Below are 25,211 nucleotides of genomic sequence, written 5' to 3'. Positions count from 1 at the left end.
AAGTAAAAAACAGATCTGTAACAGGTCTGTAGTACAGTTAAAAACCAGATTTATGTATTACAGAAAGATAACAGATCTGGAACAGATCTGTGAAACAAACTTTAACCAAATCCTGTAAAACAGAGCAATTCCAGACAAATTTCCTGTAAAACAGAGATGTAACAAGCCTGATACGGATCTGTTTCACAAGTATGTGAAACAGATCGGTTACAGGAGTCTGTTACAGCTCTGTGTGCTACCTGGGAAAGTTCTGTGGGAGCTGACGATGACAGCCAACCAGTGGTTCGGTGGCACCTACATTCCACCAAAGAGAATGGATCTCAAGCCATACGATATGGAAACGCGTAAGTAATTCGATTCTGGCCATCACATCAGCCAAACGCCACCATCTACAATAAATACCCATTTGTATTCTCCTGGTCGTTTGTAGTTTCGAGTATTAAAGCTCAGTCGTTGACGCCATTAGCCATGACGGATCCTCCCATCGTCGATCCGATCGTATCTGTGACCCAGGGAGGAGGCATCGGCTGCGGCTACCTATCCACTGTCAGCACGCGAAAAGAGCGTGATAAAGGAGCACAAGTAATGCCCCCGAGGGAAATCCCAATTTTTATGTGATTGGCAAACCCCCTAAAAGTCCCTTATGTTAACCAAAGGTGGATTGAAGAATAAAATGGTAAAATTCTTATATGAATGGGGATGAACTGTAGTAATTTTTTTTAAATGTTTTCCCTATCTTACCCGACAGATGGAAGCGGCCATCAGTTCTCAACTGGAGGTGAATCTGACGCTTGAGCAAGACGGAATGGTACCAACGTTGACACCCCATATTTCACCCTCATCTGATAATTGAGCTTTCTTCATTTGTTGATTACCTATAAGACTGTTTCCCTCCATCTATTATGATCCGTGCCAATCTCTGTTTCCATATTTTGCATCTTTTGTTCTCCAAAAATTTCAAAACAACAAAAGAAGATCGCAAAAAGTAATACAAAGTAATACATGGCCTATATTCTTATTCATTTAACACAAGAGTGGTGGGAAAAAACTTCTTAAACATCAACAACAACAAAATATCAAAACCCAAAACAAGAGAGAATAAAGAAGAAAAGAGAGCCAGGCTGGCGAGTACAGAAGGGTGTGTGAACCGGGATCAACGAAAACCGGTCATTGGAAATTACAGCCAGACACAAACAGTATTTGACTCTGGGATTGGTATTCTTGTTTTGTTCAATTAACTCAACAGAAAGAGACATGAATCATCTCATTAGGCCCCAGTACACAGGGAAATAAAGGGAGAATAAATGTCATCGCTCTAAACGGTGGAGAAGAGGGTATTAGTTTTTCAATTTGTTTTCATATACTAACGATTTAGATGAAGAGTTCTGACCCGAAGAAATTCATACATTTACTGTTTACAAAACCACCTGTTGAGAAATAGGCGATTTTGTAAACATTTTTGTGGATGACGACTGAAAAGGGGGAAAAAAGTAAAAAGAGGAGTCCGACAAATCGACAAAGAAAAAGGTGTTAGTGGAAGCAGGATAACTGGTTTTCTTTGAAAATACAGACTTATACACTCAAGAGGTATGGAGGATAGGTTTTTTTAACGTAGAAGGGAGGGAGACAAGAAAATAAAACCAAGAAATGAATAATCAAGCACGATCTGGCGCTCTCCTCCATCCTTGGTCCGTTTTCCATGGACGCGTTATTTCACACTAAGCTCGTGGTTTGTGTGAACGCGGAATGCGTGGAGCCGTAAACGGATGTTGCTGTCTGCCAATCAAATAAACAGAAACGAAAAAGAAGGAACGAACGATCGAAGGAACGAACGAACGAACGGAGGAGTTTGTTTGGAACACGACGATCGCCGAGCAAAAAGAAAAAAAAAAACTTCGATTTGTAATCGTAACGAATTTTCTTAGTGGCGGGGGGACAATCGAACCTGGATTGGTCTTACGTGATCTGAGGGATAATCTCGAGAGATTACGTATCTTTTCCAGCTTGGATGGTGGATTAGGATGGCTCTCCCGTCGTGAAGACAATCCTTCTTCATCCATCGAACGCTTTTGGCTCTGTCGATCCATCGACACTCGGCTCCTAAACGCACAAAAGTTTAAAATTAAAACAATCAAAACAATTAGGAAATTTTAAACTAAATTACCGAGCGGGGGAGATGCGGAGGGATTCGGAGCGAACCAGACTGATGGATCCGCTTCCGTCGCCATTGTTTTGCGAGCGGAAACTGTTGGAGCGGAAGATGGGACCGGCTTTAGGGTAGGCGGACGATTTGCTCACCTGCGCCTGACTCTTTTCATCGCCCGAGACCAGGTACTTTTGGGCCAGGGCCCGGACCAAAGCGCCCGTCGCCGTAAGAGTTTTCACTCGCGGCTCACTGGATTCGGTAGCCAATAGTGGATCCAACTCAGGAGAAAGAGGCGACTGATGGCGATTCCTCTCACCAGCAACTTCTTGCATTACAAGTGGATTACGTGCATCAGCTAACTGCTTTTCCAGAATAATTTTCTCCTTCTTGAGTTCCTGTGATACTATATACGACTGGGAAAGATAGAAAATTTTTTTGATTACAGCTTAAGTCTAACAATTACATAAAGAAGCATACCTTTGTAATTTCTGCTGCTGAAAATTGCAATTGACGTTCACAGTCAAGATGTTGACTCTTGAAAGCTTTAGCTTCATCAAGCTGGGTGGCAGACGCTTGCGTATCCGCTTATTGCAATTCGAGTCGCACCTTTTCCTAGTACAGTTTGAAAAGCTACTCCTCATTTTTGGCCTCCTGGCGCTCGTCTAACTTCACCTTCAAGTTATTCAGTTCCGCATCTCCGTCATGCTTCGTTGGATTTGTTGAGGGTAAAGAGTCTGCCAACTGTAACTGAATTCGTTCCTTTTCCTCGTTCAATTTCGACATCTAATCTTGACTTTCGGCATGTCGACGTGTCATTTTTTCAAGCTTGGCTTTCAAGTCACGCGACTCGGTCACCTCGGCATCCTGGGAACGATTGAGTAAGGCTTGGGCTTCGTTGAATTGCGTTTCGAATCGAGTTTTCTCTTCGTTCATCTTTTCAAGTTGTTGTCAACTTTCGGCGTTTTGAAGTTCAAGGATTTCCAGTTTGTTCTTCCACTCTCCCAGCTCCGTTTTGCCGACATTTTTAATCTCATTCAGCGAAGTTTTGGTGACTAGCAGCTCAGTTTCCAGTGCCTGGAAACGTTCTTGGGCGTTGCGATTTTTCAGCTGCTCAGATTCTAGCGATTTCGGCAGCTCTTGCATGGAATCCTAATCAATCAATCACTTGATGAGTCAGGCGAAAGCATTCATATGAATAATTTACGCGATATACAGTCCCCTCCTTAAGTATGGGATCACCCCGCGCCGTTCTATAAGGCGGAGTGTATTTTTCAAGTTGGTTTTTCGGGTGGCAAAATGTGACGCCCCTTAAGTAAAAGAAGGTAGCAGAGCGCCGGTGGTGTACAGAAACGACACTAATTTTCCTGCCTATGCCAGCTGATAGAGGTTGTAAACCGTAAATGAAGTCTTCTGCAGTCTCTGATTTCGAAACTCGGGAAATGAATAAATCTGGTAAAATTCGAAAATGATTCGGATCATCATGAAAAACTCACAGTTAGTTTATGAAAGGGTAGTGTGTACACGGTTTGAAAATAAAAATTCCTTCTTGAAAATTAAATATATAAAAATCAATGTGAAAAACAAGTTTGGGCCACAAGATAACACGGTTGGCGTTGGAGTGATCCGATACTTTTGAAGCCACTTGTAGAGGCCTAGCCCATGAACGAAAAAATCTGAAAAAATTTCAGACAAAACAAAAGAGGTAGAATGACATAAATTCCAAGTTTTGTGAATTTATGTCATTTTTTCACTTATTGCCACCCAAAAAAACAACTAGAAAAATTCACGCCGCCTTATGGAGTGGCGCGGGGTGATCCAATACTTATGGAGGGGACTGTAAATAATCAATAAACAATAGGTGAAGTGTGAATTGTCAGATGGCGTGCCAGATAAGAACATTAAAGCATTAATAAAATATTTCTCCCCACATCACTATACCATAAAAAGCCATAAAATTCAAAGTAAAGAGAATGGAAGGGTAAAAAGAGAAATAAATTTACCTTTAGTTGCGAAAGTTCGTTTTCTTTGACCCGAACAGAAGCCTCGAGTTGCCGTTCGAGAAATGTTTTGATCTCTGCTTTGACATTTTCGATAGATAATTGGGCCAGCTTTCTATCTTTATCTAACTTATATGAAAGTTTTTCTACACATTCGCCCACGGTGTATAACTTACCTCGTCTTCGGAAATATTGTCCCCAACTTTTTTCAGAGTTAAGATTGTAGAACATTGAACAGAAAAATATTTTCCATAGACTAGAAAATATTTTCAGTTCCGAAATTTATCGATTTTTAAAATAGATCTCGTTTCGGGAATAAATAAACCCTAGAAAATTCAAGTTCTTTATTAACAATTAGTCTTAGAATTTCAAATCTCCCTATTTAAGATAACAGTTTTTTGTTCGTTTTTTCTGTAGAGTGTGGTTGTAATAGTAACATCAAGTGAAAATTTGTATTGATGAAAATAAAAATACTCGGGGTTAGTTATATATTTATTTGCATCTGCTACTTCGAAGCATACATATAGTAGGTTTTCCTAGAGTATAAGGCCGTGCTGAATATCCGCAGGTAACATTCAAAAGTTACATGTCAATCATCTTTCTGTCACTCGAGGCGCGCAGTTAAAACAGTTTTTGGTTTTCAAGGCGCACAGTTATAACCGTTTCTTAATTCTATGCACGCAGTTCAATTTTTTAAATTATCAGCGCCATCTATTCCTGAAAAAACATATCTTAGCCATCTATTGGTGAAATTTGAACATGCCAAAAAAGCTGTACAGAATCCTTACGGGGAATTAAGTAGGGAAAAATTGAGCCTTAAGTGAGAAACTGTTAGTTAAACTTTTTTGTTTTGTTTTTATTTTAGGGATATTTTAGAAAAGGAAATTGGTTTGGTTTTCAAGTTCACGGTGAAAGTCAGCTTCTTATTTGAAATAAATTGCAACGTCTTCTGGATCTTATCCGGCTCAATAATGAAGTCTTGTTTTCTATTGGCCATTTTTGCTTTAGCTGCAGCTGACTTCTCCGAAGCAAATGGACTCACACAACTAGACCTTGACGATGGTCTTTGGGATGTAGAGGAATTTTAGACCTCATGAGTGTTGTGTTCAGTTTTGTTGAATAGGGAGATGACCGGTGAGCCGCGTACCACCCATTACATTAGAAGAAGACGATTACGACACCATTCTTCATAACGATTGGATTGTTCTCAGCAAACTTTAATTTCCGTAGGTCATGTTCCGTTAGCATGGTGGCCAATCTAGTCCCCTTGAGCAAAAGTGAATTTAGGCGTAGTCCCCGCGTAAATCGATTTGAGACGATTTCAGATTTTTAGATGTGTAGTTTGGGAACACAGCATAAATCACTTGGTTATATACAATCGTCTCAGTGTAATTCAAAACCTCTTGGTGATAATAACAAATTCCGGAAACGCACCCCACTCTGGCGAAAATGTTGAGTAACGCTATACTTACTGCAAAACTGGGGACGCAAAATTGCATTATCGTTGGTTTTAACTCTAAGTTTCAGAAAAATGCTTTGAAAAAATTGGAAGGAAGATCGTCTACAGTGAACAGCGTCGGTTTGCTTTCTCGACAAATACCACTGTGCCAACGACCATCGTTCATGATGAGATTGGTGGAGATTTTCTGTAATAAGCCTGAATGTTGAAGCAGAAATAACGTCTGGTCAACAAATTTGTCAAGATCGAGAAGTTCTTGATTGTTGAAAAAGTCGTTTATATATATTACAGTTGAATGCAAAGATTACATACGAGTTTTTATTTTACTTGAGGGCCAACTTTATTGAGCCATCAACTAAAAAATTTTTAAATTTTTTTAAAATTATTCAACTATCCACAAAATGGATTCAACATAAAGTATGTAAAGTGTATATAAATATATGTATGTAAAGAAGTGGGAAATGTTAGAAAAGGTAGTAGGACTAAAGTCTAATTTGACTGAATTGAAAATTTTTATTGGTGAAGACATTATAGAATTTACCGGTCTACATTTGTATTGGTTCTAATGGAATGTACTGTTTTTGGTTGAAGGAGGAAGTTCCACAATCTGAAAGTGGATAACGTTACGTGACATTAAATAGAAATATTGTTAGGAGTTACGTTTCTTTCCAAAACTGATGGGACTTTTACAATTTTTTGCTTTCGTATAGTTTTAGTGTGTTTATTTTTGACACATCAAAATTTAGACATTTATGCGTCTAAACCTTTGACATAGTGATTAGATACAGTCAATCTATAGAACACAGGTAATCTAAATGGAATGTGAATAAAATTTAAAAATGTTGATAAAGAATCATTGTGTAATGCAATACCTAGGTTCAATAACATTTAAAAGAGTTTTGCATTTGTTTCCCGACCATAAGTGCAGAGTTGAACTGGTTTTAGTGAATCTGAAATAATAATATATAGAATAAAATTATGCAAATAAAAAGTTAGAAAAAAATTTTAATTCATCACCAAAACATTTGTAGAAAACACAAAACAACCATGGTGCTCGTTTCATCAATTGTTTGCTTCACAGTTCATACCAGAATTGTTTTTCAAGCAATACGTGCAAAGTTCTATTGAATATCTGACACAATAACTAACATATTTTCGTCCTAGTGCCTATGTTGACCGCTTTTGCAAGTTTGGGGATAAAAATCCGCATTTCCTGTGGTAAAATCACAGTTATGACAATCGTCAGGGGTAGTGGGTTTTAGGTTCAATCTAATGGCGTCTATGAGCACAGCTTGAGCACTTTTTAAAAGGCTAGTAGTGACAGTGATGAACAGGGCACTGAGGAAGAGAGTGTTTCTTTTTCATAAAAAATATCCTTTTAAGTCGTTAATGATGTTTGCCAAAAAATTAATTAAAAGTTTTACAAAAGACGTTTAGCAATAACATAACTGCAAAAGATTAACGGTCAAGCTTAGAAAATTGAACTACAGGATGGTATTGCGATTTGGGAAAAATTCAGTTTTCAAAATTGTTTATTTTTCACTTTAATGTAAATGCTCCCCTTGCTGCACCATACACCATCCAAACATCCTCCATGTCTTCGTCAAAGTATGAATTTTGGTAAACATTTCTGGTTGGCCTTAAACGAGTAGGACTGGGAACGATAACGTTGGGAGCATCATCCTCTTCAGCAAGATCCATGGGAAAATTCTCCTCGGCCTACAAAGTCAGATCTATTACTTCAAAATCATATTTAAAAAAAAATCAAAAAAAATACATATTAAAACAATAAAATCATTCAAATTAGAATTATTTTTCTACCTTATTCAGTCAAATCTATAATATCTGCAAGAAATTGCACATCATCATCTTCCAAAATCATCTCCATCTCATCCGGAACACGATCATTACCAGCCAAAAAATCCATAAATTCCGTAAAATCATTCAGGCTCCTCTCCAGCATGTCTAAAAACTCATCAATGGCGTGGATTCTCTATAAAATTTCATTGATTACCGAAAGCAATAAATCAAAAATCTTTGAAAAGTATTGCACATTTGGAAAAACCGTTCAGTTGCACATGCACTTGTGTTGTAGGTGAGACAAATGAATTCTCCTTCAAGTAATGGTTTTTGATGTAGCGATTATGTTTCAACTGAAGAAAAAGACGAATTTTTGAAAGCAGCAGTTCTTGAACATTTCAACAACTTGTCGCGTGGTTCTTAGCATTAATTTTTTATGTTTGATTTTTTATGTTTGACATCACTTGGAATAGATGTATAATGTGTTACCGCTTATGAAGTGGGTGTTAAAAGTTCTAAAACACAGTTTACGCCACACGACATTTACATGGTTTTACGATGTGTTTGTTCTCAGGTGTTTTTTGTGTGGTTCTGAAGTTGAGCAAATTTGGATGGATGATTCTAAAAAAATTTTCTTCTTTGACAGTTGTAAAAAAACAAGCGTGTCTGTTTCCACACTTTCTGTTTTTTATTGACGAATCATTTTTTTAACCCAGTTATCACAATTTACTAACAACCAATATGTGTTGTGCGAATAAACCTATATAATAGTATAATTATTAACAAAATTGTATTGTTTTAATAGCAAAGACCTATGCAAGAATTAAACATCAATGTATCAGCTGTAAGAAAGCATGTTATGACACCGATAGCAGGTGTCGTCGATCGAAAAAATATCAAGACATTGTTGGCGGAAAGCGTTGCTGTGAGAAAGCTTGTGTTACAACCGAACCAAGGTGTTGCTGTCGAAAAAACTATCGAGACAAAAAGAGAGGTGATGTGGGGATCTTTCATCCCCAAAACTAATATGACTGAAGCAAACTGTTATCTTAACGTAAGAATACCACAGAACGTTGAAAAAAAACACCAGAACCAAAAGCAATTCAGCTGGTAAATATATAGACATTATTTAAGTTATGCTGTTGCTTTCTTAAACGTCAATAATATTCTATTTTTGTTATATTCTCTAGCCTAAGCATTCAAATTCTATTACTAAGGCTCAGAGAGTAAGTGTATTTACCACATGGATTCGAAATCACGAATTGAAAGCTAGAACAAAGACAGGTAATTCACGCTTTGTATTTTTCATTTGGTTGGGCTTTGTAAGAACCGTGTGGTCAAGATCAATGAGACATGATATATTTCTCTCTGTTAATCATCCCCTGGAAGAATTTTTGTCAGCAAATCATATTCATTCCTACTCCGTTACTGATGGATGGAAGAGCTTTGAGATTGGAACATAACAAGCCAAGTACGTTAATGACTTTAGTCGTATAAACGCCATTTATTTAATTAACGTAATTTATTTTTATCTTTCTACCTTTATTTCTCTTAGAAATGAGACAGAGATTAGCGGCTAAATTATCCAAACGTGTCAAGGTGCAAATAGATGAACAGCAAGTACCAATTCCTTAGGCTATGTAATCTGTAAGGGAACAATAGCATTTAAATGCAACTTGTTTCGTCGTCGTTTGTTGGGATTTATTCCAAACAATCCCAATGAAAAATCGGAATTCCGATATTGTTCGAAATGTTCTCAGCAAATGTCACTCGTTGAGACTAGCAGCACAGGAAACTGCCTTCTTTGCGTTAGACGCATTGTTATTAGCAGTCGATTCCCATTTCCCGAAACATATAAAGAGATGCTCATCAAATCAGGCTCTGATCTAGAGGACCGAAGACTCTATTATTTCTGTGTATGCGTTCTTCTGGAGGTAAAGGTAAACCCAACAACTTTAGTGCAGTATCTTTTCAGTAGCTTCTGGATTCTGTCATAGAAAGTGAAATAATATAACAATAATAAATATAATATTAAACATAACCTGTGTTGTGCGAACTAGCAGTGCTTGGAAAGTGATTAAATCACAACTTTACCCCTCGTTACAAGAGGAAGAAATTTATGAAAAAAGGACATTTCTTTAAGAATATAATTTACTTAAATTTCATTTTGCTCTGTTTTGATAAATTATTGTATTTTCATTTTTTATTAGAAACCAATGCAAGACAAATATTAACTTGATATCTTGGGTTTTTTTTCAATCTAGTTGTTCCCAATTGGTTGGAATTTCTAACGCAAACAGACCTGCATCCAGATTTCCAGCCATGTTCACGTCTTGGAAAAAAAAAACTTGAAAATACAAAGCTAAGTTGACGCTTTCGTTCTTTTGTATTGTGGGGGTTAGAAAATCTGTAGCGTGGCCTTTTCTACGTTCTTTGGGTATTGGGTATGAACCAAATATAATTTTTTTTCCGACCTACAACTTTTCCAATTAAAATTAGTGTGAGCACTGTAAACAGTGTGAAATCCAATTTTTGTAGATACGTAGTCGAATCCAAGAAAAGTAGCAACACATGGAGTTTTCCCTTTATTTACAGAACGCCTAGAAATTCGATGCTACAGGAAGAAGGTTTCACGAAAGAATGTGTACAGCCCTTCGCGACATCCTGGTCATCATCAAGTTTCAGTAGAATGAACCTTCTCTATCCACACCATCAGATGACCATGCTCAATGGAAAACAAATTATTGGGTTGGCAAATTGAGGGAGCGTGATGTGGTCACGTCATCACTGAAAGACATGGAGTAGATGAGTTCATTTTATGAACTCAGAACATCAAGGTTCCGTCAATAAGGTTAACATGGGAAACCTATTCTGTGAAAGCTGTCATTACTATCGCCCTCAAATGAAATAATTGAAGAATCGACGGATATTACCGGGTCAATCTTTTCATTGATTTCTGAAAGCGATAGACATGTGCGCAATCCTATTGAAGAACAACGTATCCCAGCTAAATACATTTCAGATCTTTTTTTATCATTCAACTTCGGGGTTTTTGGAAAGGGGTGGAATAAAACCCTCATCTGTGGTATTCATGCCTTTCGGAGTACACGTTATACCAGGTAAAGGCGTCATGGAAAACTTCACTATATTCATCGGCGAGGATCTGATTGAGAAAACAAAAATGGATTTGAAAAATGATTTTTTTGGATTTTTCCTCAATCCACTGAACCAACAGCAGCGATGTATCTGACTGGAATGCTAATTAGTAAATTTAATAATTTTTTGGAAGATTCTTGGCACAAGACAAAAAATTTAAATTAAGACTCAGAAACTCGGCTAGTTTGGCAATCACTTGGTAGGAAAAAGAAAATTCCACTAAACCACAACTTCATCCAGCCCATTTTTTTTTATTGTTTCCATTAAAAGAAAAAAAACCCTGAAAGGTATACATATCTCTTTGGTTATGTGAAAGTTTTCAATTGCCAAGATTGAAATTCATCAATTTATTTAATGTCAAAGAAATAAACAATTCAGAATAATAAGAGTTAAAATTCGTGTAAGGGCCCCGGCATTGGCGGCCCGTAAACTGTTACCAGTGGCAACCAGCCATGGCCAGTGACACCTAAAGTTAAAAGAGTTCAAATTCCGGATATTTGCATTGATTATTGCCCTATTCATTGAATTGTCTTGAGTGCTCACAAGACGACATAAAACTCACAAAATTGACAAAAGATATGAAGAGATTGGAAAATCAATTCAAGGTCGCGTCCCTCCCAAGGTTTTTTTCCACTCCACCTCTGACTGCCTCAAAATTTAATGTTCGACGGCCATAGAACACCCCTTCGGGCATTGCTGAATGAAAAAGCGGGACGTTGTAGCTATATTTGACGGTATTTTACATAAACCAACGTTTAAATTAATGCCGTAAAATAATATCTAAATCATTTGTGTTATACATTCAATTCTATACAAAAATATTACAACAAATATTGTATCATTCATGAACAGACAAGCAATATGGTGTCTCCGTGTCCAATCGTATCACATGCTGGATTACATGATGTTTGCTAACAGAATGACGGGCTGACAAAATGGCATCCCGATATATATATATATTTTGCATTTTAAAAGTGTATAAAGTAACATTTTGCTCTTGAAAAAACAGTGATTTCTCTCCCATCAAAAAATATGAAAATTATTTATGTCAATGTCAAATTCATCGCTACTTAAAAGAGACGTGAGCAACTCATCTCGTCTGCATATATTCTCAAATCAAATCAGGTTTATTCATATCAGGATACAGACTTCCAGAAATTATTCATTATATAATCGTATTACAATTAATTTTTTACTACAGATAAAGAAAATTTTTGAAAAATGTGCAGAAACGAGAAATGAAATGGAATTCATTTTGAAACAAATAAAAAATATCGTAACAACACCCCAATTGGTTGTGCCGAAAAAATGTCAGATTGTTTTGGATTTAAATTTTTTAATTCACAAACAATGTCCAAAGATTATCGCAAAATGTATGAGGTATTTTTAACTAGAACTTAATTTTCAATAAATTAATTATTTATTAATTAACCAGGAGGTGCCGGTGTGGCGGCAGGTCCCTCTTGGCGCTTTTTTTGCGTGTGGCGTCTGTCATCTGCTTAACAACGGAATTGAAATTTGAAACAAAACGAAAATCAGACGATACTTCAACAAGGTGGGATAGAAAAATCTTCCCCCTAAAATTTAAAAATTTTCGAGGTGGTGAATTTTTTTGCAGAACGGCATAGAAAAAAGAGCCAAGAAGAGCCAGCTACGACGGACTTAATGGCGGTGTCAGATGATTTGGGAAAACGCGTTAGAACAATTTTATTCAAATTTGCATCCGGAATTCAATTGCAGGATGACATAGAAAAAGGAGCCATCGAGAGCCAGCGACGACGGACTTGATGGTGGTTTCAGGTGACTTGGGCACACGCACCAGAACAGTTGCAACTACGGCCAATCGCATCCAGGGCGTCCATAATAAAGCCAGGAGAAAATCGGCCGGGTTCTCATTTCCTTGGAGCGTTTTCGTGACCTTCATCCACGCCATATCTGTTCATCGCACCACTCGCTGTCACCGCAACACACACACACACTGTTCATCGAACACGGTGGTGTTTGCACAGTTTACCTATGAGGATTCGATGCTTATGTATCGGATCACAGTCTTGTGCTAAATGTGCGCAGGATATATAGGGGAGCTTAGGAACCATGTTGTTAAGTAGTGATCTGTTTAATGATTAACTTCGCCACATAACAAATAGAGAAAACCACGTGAACGCGAAATATAAAGGAAAAATTATTCACTTGTTGACTTTTGTAGTTGTGGTTCTTAGAAAGCTATAGGAAAATTGGGTTTCCAACTAATTGATAGTGATGAAATAGCGTAGGCGAAAAGCTGGCAAAGGTGTTCGATGCTGTCAAGGCTTCCTCTTATTCCACCAAGGTTGTTTTGTTTTTTCTTCTAAATTAAATCAAATTTCTCAACCGGATTATTCTGACAGAAACGGAGGATTTTTCCTGGAAAGTATAAATATGGGGATCGAATAGTTATAGACGTTCCGTATCATCTGGATGGCACGACATAATGCGACACATGCTAGTATAGTATTGAAATTTGGCAGATTTTATAATCCATATGCAACCTTCAAAAACTGTACGGAGCTATTAGGCCCGCGCTCGGAAAACCTCTACTCTTCGTATACGTGTTTGTAATACATCATCCGGTGCCCCCCCCCCCCCTTCCCGCAACAACCCAACCAAACTTCAATCTTATCTTTCCACTTGGGCTCTTTTTTTGGTTCCCAACGGTCGGGAAGCAACTTTTTAGCATGTCGAAGTCTGGCAGCTCTAACGACATCACGGTTGCAATCGCGGGGTGTTCGACACCATTTCACTCCACGTCGACGTCGTCGTGGACGGTCTCCCCGCTTATTCCAAGGCCATCGACAAAACAGGACAATAGTCCTACGGTATTTCCACTTGCACTCGGTGTCATTCGCGTTCAGTGGCAGTTTGCGACGTCAACAGTCCACCAACAACAAGCGTCGGGGACTACGAGAGCTCGTTCAACGGCAGTTACCTACCCATCACGTATATCCCTTTGGCCGACTACCGGCTGACGTTGCATCGCACGCGACAGAGCCATCGTTTTCCGTTCGTTTGATATGCCATCGGGCCGGCTTGGCGGGTGCCGTTCCCAACTCCATCCCGTGCCACGTTTTCTTGGGTGATGGCGATAGAATCCTACTCGCCATAAAAAGAGTATATATACGTCCGTCCATAAAAAGAGGAGATCAACCAAATGTCGAAAAGGAATTTCCATGACACGCCAAGCCGCCAAATAGGAGAAAAGGGAAAAAAAGATGAAGCATCCGGAAGAACAGAATGGGCCGCATCCGGTGGTGGTAAAAAAAAAGGAAAAAACATTGACGGATGCCCGAGACCGCCGAGAAATTCACTAGACAACTGAAAGACATGATCCGTCGCCCATCAACCACGATGAACAATCCACCCCTTATACTCGGCTGATTTTTCTAGACTGTGCGGCACAGCTAGAATAGATATACATCTATCTCTTAGATTTCTCATTCTATCTGATCCCGATTGCATCCCCCAACAAAACGTACAAACAAATTCCCACCCACTCCTGGCCACCCTTTTCACGATTCGAACGGTCTACACTGTGTGTGTGCTCCATTATCTCTTGTTAGGCGACTCACTTCTAAGTGGTGACTTTTCTTCTTTCGGAATATATTTAACTTGCATACCAACCCAACAACCCAAGCAAAAGGAAATTTCATTGGAGCGCTGGTATTATTGTCGTGCCTATTTTCAAATTTGGCATCAGCGTCTTGTGCTGGACGACGAGGTGTGTGAGTCGAGACGCGAGCGAGGGCATTAAATGCGCACACGACGACGATAAAGCCACTCAATCAGCAGCTATTAAATTTTTGAAGGCACCATTTTGTCCGGTTGGTGTCTCCATCGACGGCTGCGTGTTTTTCTCATTTTTCTTGGTCTCTCCATATTATTTTTTGACTCCTCAAGTGTTGGACGCGTATTGAAAATCCTTTGTATAACCCACCCACAATGAACAGTCGGAAATACTCGATACTTTTCCGGTCTCTTAACATCTCTTCGAAAAGAAGAAAAAATAAGTCATGGAAATCAGTCCTACCTTTTGTAGTATCAAGAGTTGTAAAGAGAAATGTCGGTGCATGAGTGCTGGAAGAGATTATGGGGTCACAATCCAGCTGGAAAGCGTTGCATCACGTGATTCATCCGCTGGAAGGCTGCTCTGCATCAGAACTTCTGCGTCCTGTCACACTCGAAACAAAATATACACACAGAAAAACATAGTTTAAAAGTTTGTGCCAATTCGTTATAGTTTGAAAATTGTCTGAACAACGAGAAATTGGCTTTGCAACCTTATAAATATTTCTGGTTCTTTTGATGGCAAAATGAGAAAAAAATGTTGGTGATTGCTGGATGCTGGTTTGCGTTTTAAAACTCAATATGGAAACTGTGAAAAATATAACCAACCATTGCGACTACCGCAGTCGACAGAGTGATAGTCAAGAACTCGTGGAAGTGGCCGGCTGATGTCCGCCTGGCAAACCAAAACAGAACCCCCTTTTAACAAATTCAGAATAGGGAAAGAAAAGTTTCACTGTACAGTCAATTCCACAATGGATAACAACAGTCCTTTAACTGCCGATGCGCGAAACTGTCAAGAAAATCGAAAAGGTCATCGGTATATAGATGGAAATACAGATGATTTTGATAAATGGTATCAGGGCTGAGCGGTTCGGGCCGTGGTTGACTGCAACGGCCAAAACTGGATCTGACTAGTCCTGCAAACAAAAGTCAAAATCCATTAGTACGCACAAAAAAAGGATTAATTAATTGATTTGACAACTAAAATGATTTAGGCAAACGGAGACTAAACTGCTGGAGAAAAGTAGCAACCCAAGAATATTGAATCACACAAGTTGTTTAAAAAATATCAAGGAGATGGCAAGGAAAAGTGGCGGATCGCTCGTCTCGAGCGACTTTCAAGGGATTTTCTGGTCCGCGAAGGAATTTACTAAACTAAATCAATTTTTTTTTGTAAAAACTAAGTGTTGTATTAATTTTTGATGCTTTTATAGGTGAAAGTGATTTAGATGTTGCTGTGGACTTATATACAACCGGCATTCACGAAACCTTGTGTCGTATTGCGGCTCAATGTAACGGTTCGTTTAGTACTTAATTTAATTTCTACCCTAATTTTTCTTTCTTAAGTTCAATTTTTATCGGCAGGTTCAATGCTATACCAAAAAATGGTAAAGCGTGTCCTCACGCTTGTGGAACAACATAAAACTGGGAAGCCCGGCTTCAGATGACAGTGGCCAAGCCATTGTCGATGCATCATTGTTATTCCGCACAATGGAAATTGTGGGAGGACTGGTAGGAAAACAGTTGAGTTGACATTGTAGTCATACAATTTTACGACAGTAGTTGTAAATTTTTCTTCAAAAATTTGTGTTAGGGACGAGACCATTTCCGATGGCAAGCCGCACTTGATTGATTCCGGAAGTCTCATCAACATAGAAGGATTTGTGCGGACGATGGCCAGAAGGACGCATCACGACGGCATTTACCCCGTTTACGCTTCACATTGCGATTATTGCCTGACGACTTCTGGACCTGCAATCATGCGAATCATCGTGATCTCATCCAATTGCAAAAAAGTCTAGGAGACGTACGTTAGGCCGGAAAACCCCGACATTCACTTCGACACGCGAATCATTGGAATATCCATTTTTGATTTGCTAAACGTGGAACCGACCATCAGGTAAACTTTCCTTTCGTCTTTTTTTATATATACAATAAATATTTCATTTGTATTGTTTACATATTTATATTTATTCTTTGGAGACGTCCAGCAAAAGTTGATTGAACTAATATGTGACAAAACCATCCTTATCGGACATGGTGTCCACTACGCCTTATTGGCCTTGCGGGTAAAATTCATATATATGTCATTTCCTGTTTGTCCCTTATTCATTTCAATTATGATCGTTTTAGATAATACACGACACAGTTGTGGACACCAGTGTCGTGTTTCTCTCCTGCCTGCCAGCTATAGCAACACGGAAAACATTGCGTGAATTGTGCCGCAATTACTTAAACAAGAACATTGAACACGAAGGTAAAATGCAATGATTGTATTCTGCATCTTTAAAACTTAATTTTTTTTTCAATTTCATGTAGTCAACAGTGCAAGATACGCTATTGCATGCATGCAGTTGATGCCATGGAAAATCAAAGTATGAACATTTAAAAAAATTTTCCCCAATTTTTTTTTCAAAATCAACAAAATCATTTATAAATAAATCATAAGGAACACGAGCCGTCGATGTCTACGCAGACGCAGACGCAAACTGGTACCAACCTGGATGCGAGCACCATGACAGAAACGATTCCGACTGAGGACGTGGTGTTAAACTCAACTGCTACGGCCAAGAACTCGCCAGTTGATGCAGTCTCAAAATTGAATTTGGAAAAAAATGGTGGAGCAGATTCCACGCCATTAACCCCCTTTAATCAACAAACAACATTTATTTCCCTAAATTGCAATCAAAGAAATGGATGACAAGAATGGAATTGCCTCTGCTTCCGTCAGTTTAAATGAAGAGCCCAATTACATCGGTAAAGTTATTTTATTCATTTTGTTCTTTTCTTTCATCTAATCAATAGATTATTTTTAGATCATGTTAGTTTAGAATTCGAGATGGAATCCGAAAAGGAAATACTGAAATGGATGGATCGCAACATCATCGGAGGTAGGACTTGAAATTAATATTAAATGTATACGCATTCACTGATCACTATTTTGTTTATTCATCTTGATTGTTTGGCTCAAGTCCGCAAAGCCCCGTTGCTCATTTGCAGTCTTTGCTTTGGAGTTTTTTTAGAAAAACCTGCGTTTCTAAAGGACACTCCTAAATGCTCTTCTACACCTAAAGCAACTAACTACGCCAAAAGAACCTGTAACGAAGTTAAGGAAAACTTACGCGAAGCTACAAAGAATCAGCTTGCCTGCAGATTGTGGAAATCGGGTTTTCTGAAGAAATTACTGTAGGTTGGAACGGGACCAATGTCCGGTAAGTTTCATTAAGTTAAATTGACCACTTAATGCCAAAGGAATTTACTTGTAAGTTTACTAATTAGACATATCTGCATAATCCTAACTTGATTTTTCATTTGTTTCTTAAGTATAACACTTGTTTTGTGCTTAATAAAAAAGAAATGCCTGAATCGTTGACAACGAAGAGGACTAGCTCACCCGCAGAAGTTGGGCCCTGCTTGAATAACGTAATGTCGTCGTTGGCATACAAAGTGGTTGCTATTCAAATTACTCCATCTGACGTTGCTTAAATTGGAAACTACATGTATTTATACGACGAATTGAAGAGAAACAACTGGTATGGGGTGATAGCGGATACGAGCACTTAGAAACTGTCTAGCAAAGTTAAGGTTTTCTACGTCATTCCTTTGGCGAAAGAGAGTCGGATGCTGCAGGAGTCGCCATTTCACGTTAAAAAATGTAAGTAACTTTAGGCCACTTTTCTTGTTGTAACAAAGTTATGCAGCCAAAAATGTTTCATTCACCACCATTTACAATTTTTTGCACTTTTAAAATTTGACAGCTTTCCGTGAAAACCGCAATTCTGATTACCTGATTGGAATTGCGGTACTAAAAATGCCGCAACCTGCATTCCAACTAAGAATCACCTGCACAGCCAAAACGAAATGTCTCTGACACCACCCAAAGTAACACCACATCTGCTAACCGGAAACGTCCATCGACCTCTAAAAGTCGTCGGAAACTGGAAAAGAAATCTGCGCCGGCAGCAAGATCGTCATCCGAATCAAGTTAAAACTTGGTCTAAAACCAAAAGTTGGACATGTGAAGCCTTGTTAAAATTTGATATAAGCTTAACGTCTGTGTTAAACCTTCCTCCTGATTTTTTTGGAAGAGTTAGATTTTGATGTTAAATATGAAACAGATACTTCGGATGATGACGAAATAAATGTTTATGATTGTATGTATGATGTATTGTATGATATGAAGGTATATTGATGAATTTGTCTTTTTATCTTTTTAAGTAAAAAAAAGAAGCAGAGCACCAGTGGTGTATAGAAACGACACTAATTTTCTGGCCTACGCCAGCTGATAGAGGTTGTAAACCGTAAATGAAGTCTTCTGCAGTCTCTGATTTCAGAAACTCGGGAAACGAATAAATCCGGGAAAATTCGAAAATTATTCAGATCATCATGAAAAACTCACAGTTAATTTATGAAAGGGTATTGTATACATGGTTTGAAAATAAAAATTCCTTCTAGAAAATTAAATATATAAAAATCGATATGAAAAACAAGTTTGGGCCATAAGATAACACGGTGGGCGTCGGAGTGATCCGATACTTTTGGAGCCACTTTTAGAGGCCGAACCCATGAACGAAAAAATCTGAAAAAAATTCAGACAAAACAAAAGAGATTAAATGTCATAAATTCCAAGTTTTGTGAATTTATGTCATTTTTTTCACTTTTTGCCACCCGAAAAACCAACTAGAAAAATACACGCCGCCTTATGGAACGGCGTGGGGTGATCCCATACTTATGGAGGGGACTGTATAAAACTAAATAAATGCAATATAAAAACTGGTAAATAGTGTTATAGATAAACCCAAAAGAGTTTAATACAAAAACCAAAAAAATTGTATTAAAACTAAAAAAAGTTTTATATAAAATTAAACCTCCAAAAAGTTCAATATAAAACTGGGAAGTTGTTAAAAACGGCAGCCGCTTAGCGGTCAAAATAATAACTTCAGGCCACATCTCCAACCATATTTATAGTCAGTTTGAATCCAGTAGGGGAGAGTGGGGCTTAAAGGCCTTGCGGCAGGTCGCTCTATTCTAATTATTTAGCTCTGTATTAAATTGAAAAAAAAAAGCTTTTGACCATGTGTGCATCATTATTATGCGCACTAATACTTGAAATTTCAAGAATATAGAACTAGCCGTTCTGAAGATATAAAGTAAAAACACTTTTTTTACTTTTCTGATGTAAGATTTTTCAAACAGGTTTTTCAAATAATTTCTTTTGGAATAATGATAGAAAAAATTAAAAATACTAGTTTAATAGAGAATTTTATCCCCTATTGACTATATGTTAAGGCGTAAACAGAAAACTAAATTACAGTGGCTTAAAATATATTTTGTGTAGACACCCCTGTTGGGGCTATTTCTGCCTTTCAACGTGGGGCTATTTGGCTTATGGATAATTGCCATTGCTGTGAATAACTGAATTTTTGAATTAGATCAAATTACTTATGGATATTAAAAACTAACCAAGAGATTTATATAATTCAACCTGAAAAAATAAATCGTTGTTATTATGATTTTTTTGATCAAAATCGAGGTTTCAAATCAACCCCCGTTTCGGCTGTTCTCCCATTAGAATTACAGGGACAACCAACTAACCACGTTGTAGTGGCGTAATGCGTAATTTTTTTTCGTTTTATAACTTTAATAACGCTGGACTTGTAACTAATAAAATTTTCAAAAAATACGTTCTAGATGAAAGAATGTTTGCTTTTTTTAAGACAAAAAGATTTGAAAAAGGTATTGATGGAGGGAAATGGGAGAGAAAATTTTAAAAATTGTGCCAACCCTTACAACTCTCATCTACTATAAACGGGAAATACTTGCGCGCGTTGCGCAAAATTTTGAGCATTTCATTTAGTCATTAATAAAAAAACGCGCAAGCGCTTAAATAATTTGAGCGCTTATCGCTGGTCCGTCAGCTATGTTAGCGCAATCGCCCGTTCGCTTTTTTGAGCGGCTCATTGCGCGAAAAATAATTCAAACAAATATGTCACCCTAGATCTAGCTCTAATTAAAAGCGCATTGCGATAGCATTGTATTTGCAATTTACTTGCGCGTGATACGCTTTTTTAGCCTATTTAGCGCAATTCATTTCATCGCAGCATTTTATGAGACGCGCAAGCGCTTCGTTAATTTTATCGGTATCGAGAAGAAAATTTATTGTGGCGAATGGACGAGTAGCGCACATTATATTAGCGCTTATCGTGAGTCCGTTCGCTATCTTAGCGCTAATCGTCGCCCATTCACTGTTTTGGCGGCTCACTTCGCTGCGCAAACAATGTAAAATTTTTGCCCTCGTTGCTGCGCAATTGACTCCAAAATTTGTTATATCATGGCTGAGAGCTCGCATTGGTCACAAGCCGATTAATCTCGGTTGAACTGCTGTGAAAAGATTTTAAACCATTTCATGTTTTACCATAGGTAAAGTTTATGATATTTACGTGGATTGCGGGTGTGTAAGAAAGTCGATTTTGATCAGTTTTGACGAATTCCATCTACAGCTTAACACGGATCTTCTAATAGTTCAACAATGTTATAGATCCCAAATCAACCGCAAACCCGGATCTAACTTGATGGTTCAGATTAAATCTGATATCGAGCGCGAATTAAAATTTAAAAATAAAAAAAACCCTCGAAAGACGATATAGAAAACAAAATTTCTAAAACTTGCGCAACAACAACCCGAAAATCAGCCAATGGTTACACCGGACACTGAACCGTTTCCTCTTTGGAGATGCGTTGAAATATTATCTCGCTGCGCAATTCACGTTGCCATTTTTTTTTCTTAACGATTGCCTTCGGTTTGATACTTGGCAACACAATCATAGTTTCAATGAAGCCTTTATATTTTTTTATTCATTAGCCTATATGCTTCATGTTAGCATGTCTCCAGTGGCGCAGTTGGTTAGCGCATGGTAGCTACTTATACAACAGTGTCTTATTCGCTAATGATATTCATGGAAAGTAACTGGGACGGGTTCTATCAAATCAAATACAATTACATCCATGATCCTAGATAACATTTAGTAACGAATTAAAGGTCTGAACTGAATTTTTTATTTACTCAACTTTTACTATTTTGTACATGGCCATTGTTTCTAATATTCTAATATATTATGACGGAATGTCTTGTCGTTCACTGGAAATTGTAGGCGATGCGGCGAGATGAATTTTGTGTATTTTCCCGTCTAGTCGCCATGTATAGGCACACTTCTTCACTCCTGCCTTATCGCCGTATCTCTCGCCCAAAACTGTGCCGGTGAAAACATCTATAATATATATTTGATGGCATCGTTATTAAACGCGATTTCATGATTTTATTCATATTCATGTTAAAAGAAAATCGATTAATAAATAATAGCAACTTCAGTATTACTTTTTTCTTTTTTTTGACATCGGTTGCTGTGATGAGGCAGTTCTATCGATTTCGACTTATGACAGTGAAGATTAGTACGCCCAATAATAAGAAAAAAACGTAAAAGGCAAGGTCCAAATAAGTGACAGCAACTAGCATAGAATCAAAGAAATTTCATGCAATTGTATTTTACGATGTATTTTTTTCAATTAAAAGTTATTCAAATCGTATTGTTTACTTACCCATAATGGAAAATAAATTCAATTCAAATCAGTGAAATGAATAGGCCTATGTTGTTGTATGTTACTATTGATCAGATAAGGATGCTGCGTGTTGTGTGCTACGTAAGAAAAGAAGTATACACGCAGTCCTAAACAGTACCAAAAAGTGACTTATTGAAAGAGAACAATCTCCTTGGGTCTGACTTCGCTGCAACAACCGATTCGTCTCGAATGGACGCTTCATATTATCAACTGGATTTCGATGTTTCTTATCTTGCTGCGCAATAAACCCAAAATGTTTTTATCATGCTGGCTGAAAGCACGCAATATTCAAGCCGATTAATCTCGGTTGAACTGCTTGTGATGAAAAAAATATTGTTTACCATTTCAGATTTTACCGTAGAAATTTTAATGATATTCCCGTAGAACGACTGCGGGCATGCAATAAGAAAGTCGAGTGCTTTTGATCAGTTCTGATTTGCATCTGATGCAGCAGCTGAACACGGATCTTCAAGTTCAACAATTTTACATAGATAGCCTATCCCCAATCAGTTGTATTAAACTGGATCTAACTTGATGGCTCAGCTTTAAATCTCATATCGAGTGCAAATGACAAGTTTAAAAAAAATGGAAGCCTCAGTTGGCCCTTTGCTTATACACTACCAAGAATTCATGACAAAAAGTCAATGGGGTCAACTTTATCTCACTTTTCGTCTGACTTTTATTGCTGGCCTTTATGATTACCAAGCTCAAAACCCATACGAACCCAACCGTTTCATATAACTTGAGTATAGCCTACCACTGCTATTAACGAATATACTGTATAATCTGCGTTATGATAACATGCGCCCAGATATATCAGGGTTTAAGAATCATGCATTTGAAAATTGAGTAGAATGTAGACATTCACGTGCAAAATATGTATCAATTATATCATGTGGCTAGCTCGCTAAGGTGCGGTTTTCAAGTTTCCTATATTTTTCACTTCAAATTTATCCCATTCGGTTTAGTATCTGAATGGGTTTGATTCCACTGTATATTTTCCTTGAAAATCTTTCCAAAGATCTAGAGGGATATAGAAAACCAACTTCTAACTTTGCGACAGCAACCGGCAAACCATTATAAGAACCGGTTACACCCGACACTGACCCGTTGCGTCTTTGGAGATGCGTTTAAATATTATCTCGCTGCGCAATTCACGTTGCCATTTTCTCTTCTTAATTATTGCCTTCGGTATTATACTTGGCAACATAATCATAGTTTCAATTAAGCCGATTTGTATCGCCGTTATTATTTTTTATTTATTAGCCTATATGCTTCATGAAAGTGTCTCCAGTGGCGCAGTTGGTTAGCGCATGGTGCTTATATAACAGTGTCTTATTCGCTACTGATATTCATAAAAAGTAATGCCGAGGTCGCGAGTTCGAGCCTCGCCTGGAGAAATTATTTACTAAGAATTACGGGTGAAATTTTCACACAACAGTCCTATCGGTGATGGCAATCTTATTTGTTAGACGTTAAGGGGGTCGAACGAAATGTTACCGATTGTGATAGGGGAGTGGAGTTCAAGATTCAAGTAAATAACCGAAATTTCTCACTGATGCGAACCGATATTCTTAGTCGTCAAACAAATAAATCGGTTGTTTGAAGCTGTTTTTTTTTAATATTTTGTCGTTTAAAAAAAAAACGCGTTACACAATTTATGAACGCCGAAATTAGGTGATGGAGTCCCATTCAAAAAGTTCTCTGCAGCGCCTCCCCTGGTTATAGCCCCAATCGTCAAAAAGCTCTATTGGGTATGTTACTCTCCTTTTTTTCTTCATGATAAGTGTAGAGCTGCCATTGTTCCACGCTCCGTACTTGACGGTACTGAGATTGATGGGCATGTTATATAATTATTAAAATTCGTATTTTAAACAAAAGTGCGAGATGAATCATACATATATTTAACAAGAAACGGCATTCAACTTACGTGTTGCGGTTTTGCTCGACATAAAATCGTTGATTGTTGAAAATTGTGTGATGGTGACAGACTGACAGTGCAGTTTGAGACTTTGAGTTTATCCCGTCGACACTAATATTTGTAAATTATCGTCGAGGCATTGCCAAACATCAGGATTTGGAAGGATGTGACGAGTGATTGTAGTATTCCTTCCCAAAAGTCATGTATGTTCGTCTCCATGAAAATGGTGACAACCCATTCGACGTTAAACATTCAAATATGCGCATTGCTGGTTAACGCAAGGTGTTACCTAATAGCCTAACCTTATTTCCCCTTTTTCTTGCGCGCAAGCGCAATCCATTTAAGTGAATTGGTTAGAGAACTGAAGGATAAAGTTTTTGATCAAAAATACTCACAGAATAACAAAAGATAATGTTGTTGATGTCGGTTTTTGTACTACACTGAACTCTACATCCCTGGGGGTGTAGGCTAGAGCATAACATTCATTACAAATTTATCTCATTCAGTTTTGGATCGACTCAAGTGTATAGGCTACTTTCCTTATAGATTTTTCAAAAGATCCCTCGAAATATACAGAAAACACATTTCTAACTTGCAACAGCTAACGGTTACACCGACACTGAACAGTGACGTCTTAGGAGATGCGTTTAAACTTAAAATATTCTCTCGCTGCGCAACTCACATTTCCATTAGCTTATTTAATTTTTGTTTTAATTAATGCCTTCACTATTTTAGGTGGCAACAGTCAATAGCCGAGTACACAATCGTAGTCACAAGTAAGCCGATTAGTATCGTCGTTTATTGTGATATTTTCATTAGTTGTGTCCAAAGTCTGTCTCCAGTGGCGCAGTTGGTTAGCGCATGGTACTTATATAACAGTGTCTTACTCGCTAATGATATTCATAAAAAGCAATGCCGAGGTCGCGAGTTCGAGCCTCGCCTGGAGAATTTGATTTAATGAAATTTCAAACCTAAAATTTTCCCTAGTTTCCTTTTACTGCTACATAATTCGCTGTTACGCATACAGACGAAAAAAAATGATATCGTACCGATTGGCTAGTAAGTGTGTATTGAATTTGAAATAAATGTCCATAAGAATTGTCTGACAGAATAACATATGATAAAGTTGATAACTACACTGAAGACTGAACTCTACATCTCTATGAGTGTAGAGTAAAACCACTATTTCACATTTATCCCATTCAGTTTAGTTCCCGAATTCATTTGATTCAAGTGTATACTTTCACTATAGATATTTCGGATTTCTTTCCTTTCAGATCCCTCGGAATATAC

The 25,211-nt window shown here is 37.8% G+C and overlaps 1 long non-coding RNA gene and 2 other non-coding genes across 3 annotated transcripts; 2 read left to right on the top strand and 1 right to left on the bottom strand.

Moving 5' to 3' along the window:
- Nucleotides 1-21,413: 21,413 nt before the first annotated feature.
- Nucleotides 21,414-22,636, bottom strand: LOC124344376. The gene is made up of 3 exons (XR_006919714.1): nucleotides 21,977-22,636; nucleotides 21,756-21,886; nucleotides 21,414-21,648 (listed from the first exon to the last, which is right to left on the bottom strand). It is a non-coding gene; the product is annotated as an uncharacterized LOC124344376 (long non-coding RNA).
- Nucleotides 22,637-23,284: 648 nt separating this feature from the next.
- On the top strand, nucleotides 23,285-23,397 carry Trnai-uau. The gene is made up of 2 exons: nucleotides 23,285-23,322; nucleotides 23,362-23,397. It is a non-coding gene; the product is annotated as a tRNA-Ile (tRNA).
- A 1,356-nt stretch (nucleotides 23,398-24,753) lies between these two features.
- Nucleotides 24,754-24,866, top strand: Trnai-uau. Its single transcript has 2 exons — nucleotides 24,754-24,791; nucleotides 24,831-24,866. It is a non-coding gene; the product is annotated as a tRNA-Ile (tRNA).
- Nucleotides 24,867-25,211: the final 345 nt, after the last annotated feature.

This window comes from Daphnia pulicaria, chromosome 6 (genome assembly GCF_021234035.1).
Source record: "Daphnia pulicaria isolate SC F1-1A chromosome 6, SC_F0-13Bv2, whole genome shotgun sequence".
Classification (NCBI taxonomy): Eukaryota; Metazoa; Arthropoda; class Branchiopoda; order Diplostraca; family Daphniidae; genus Daphnia; species Daphnia pulicaria.
This window is presented reverse-complemented; position numbering and strand designations above follow the sequence as displayed.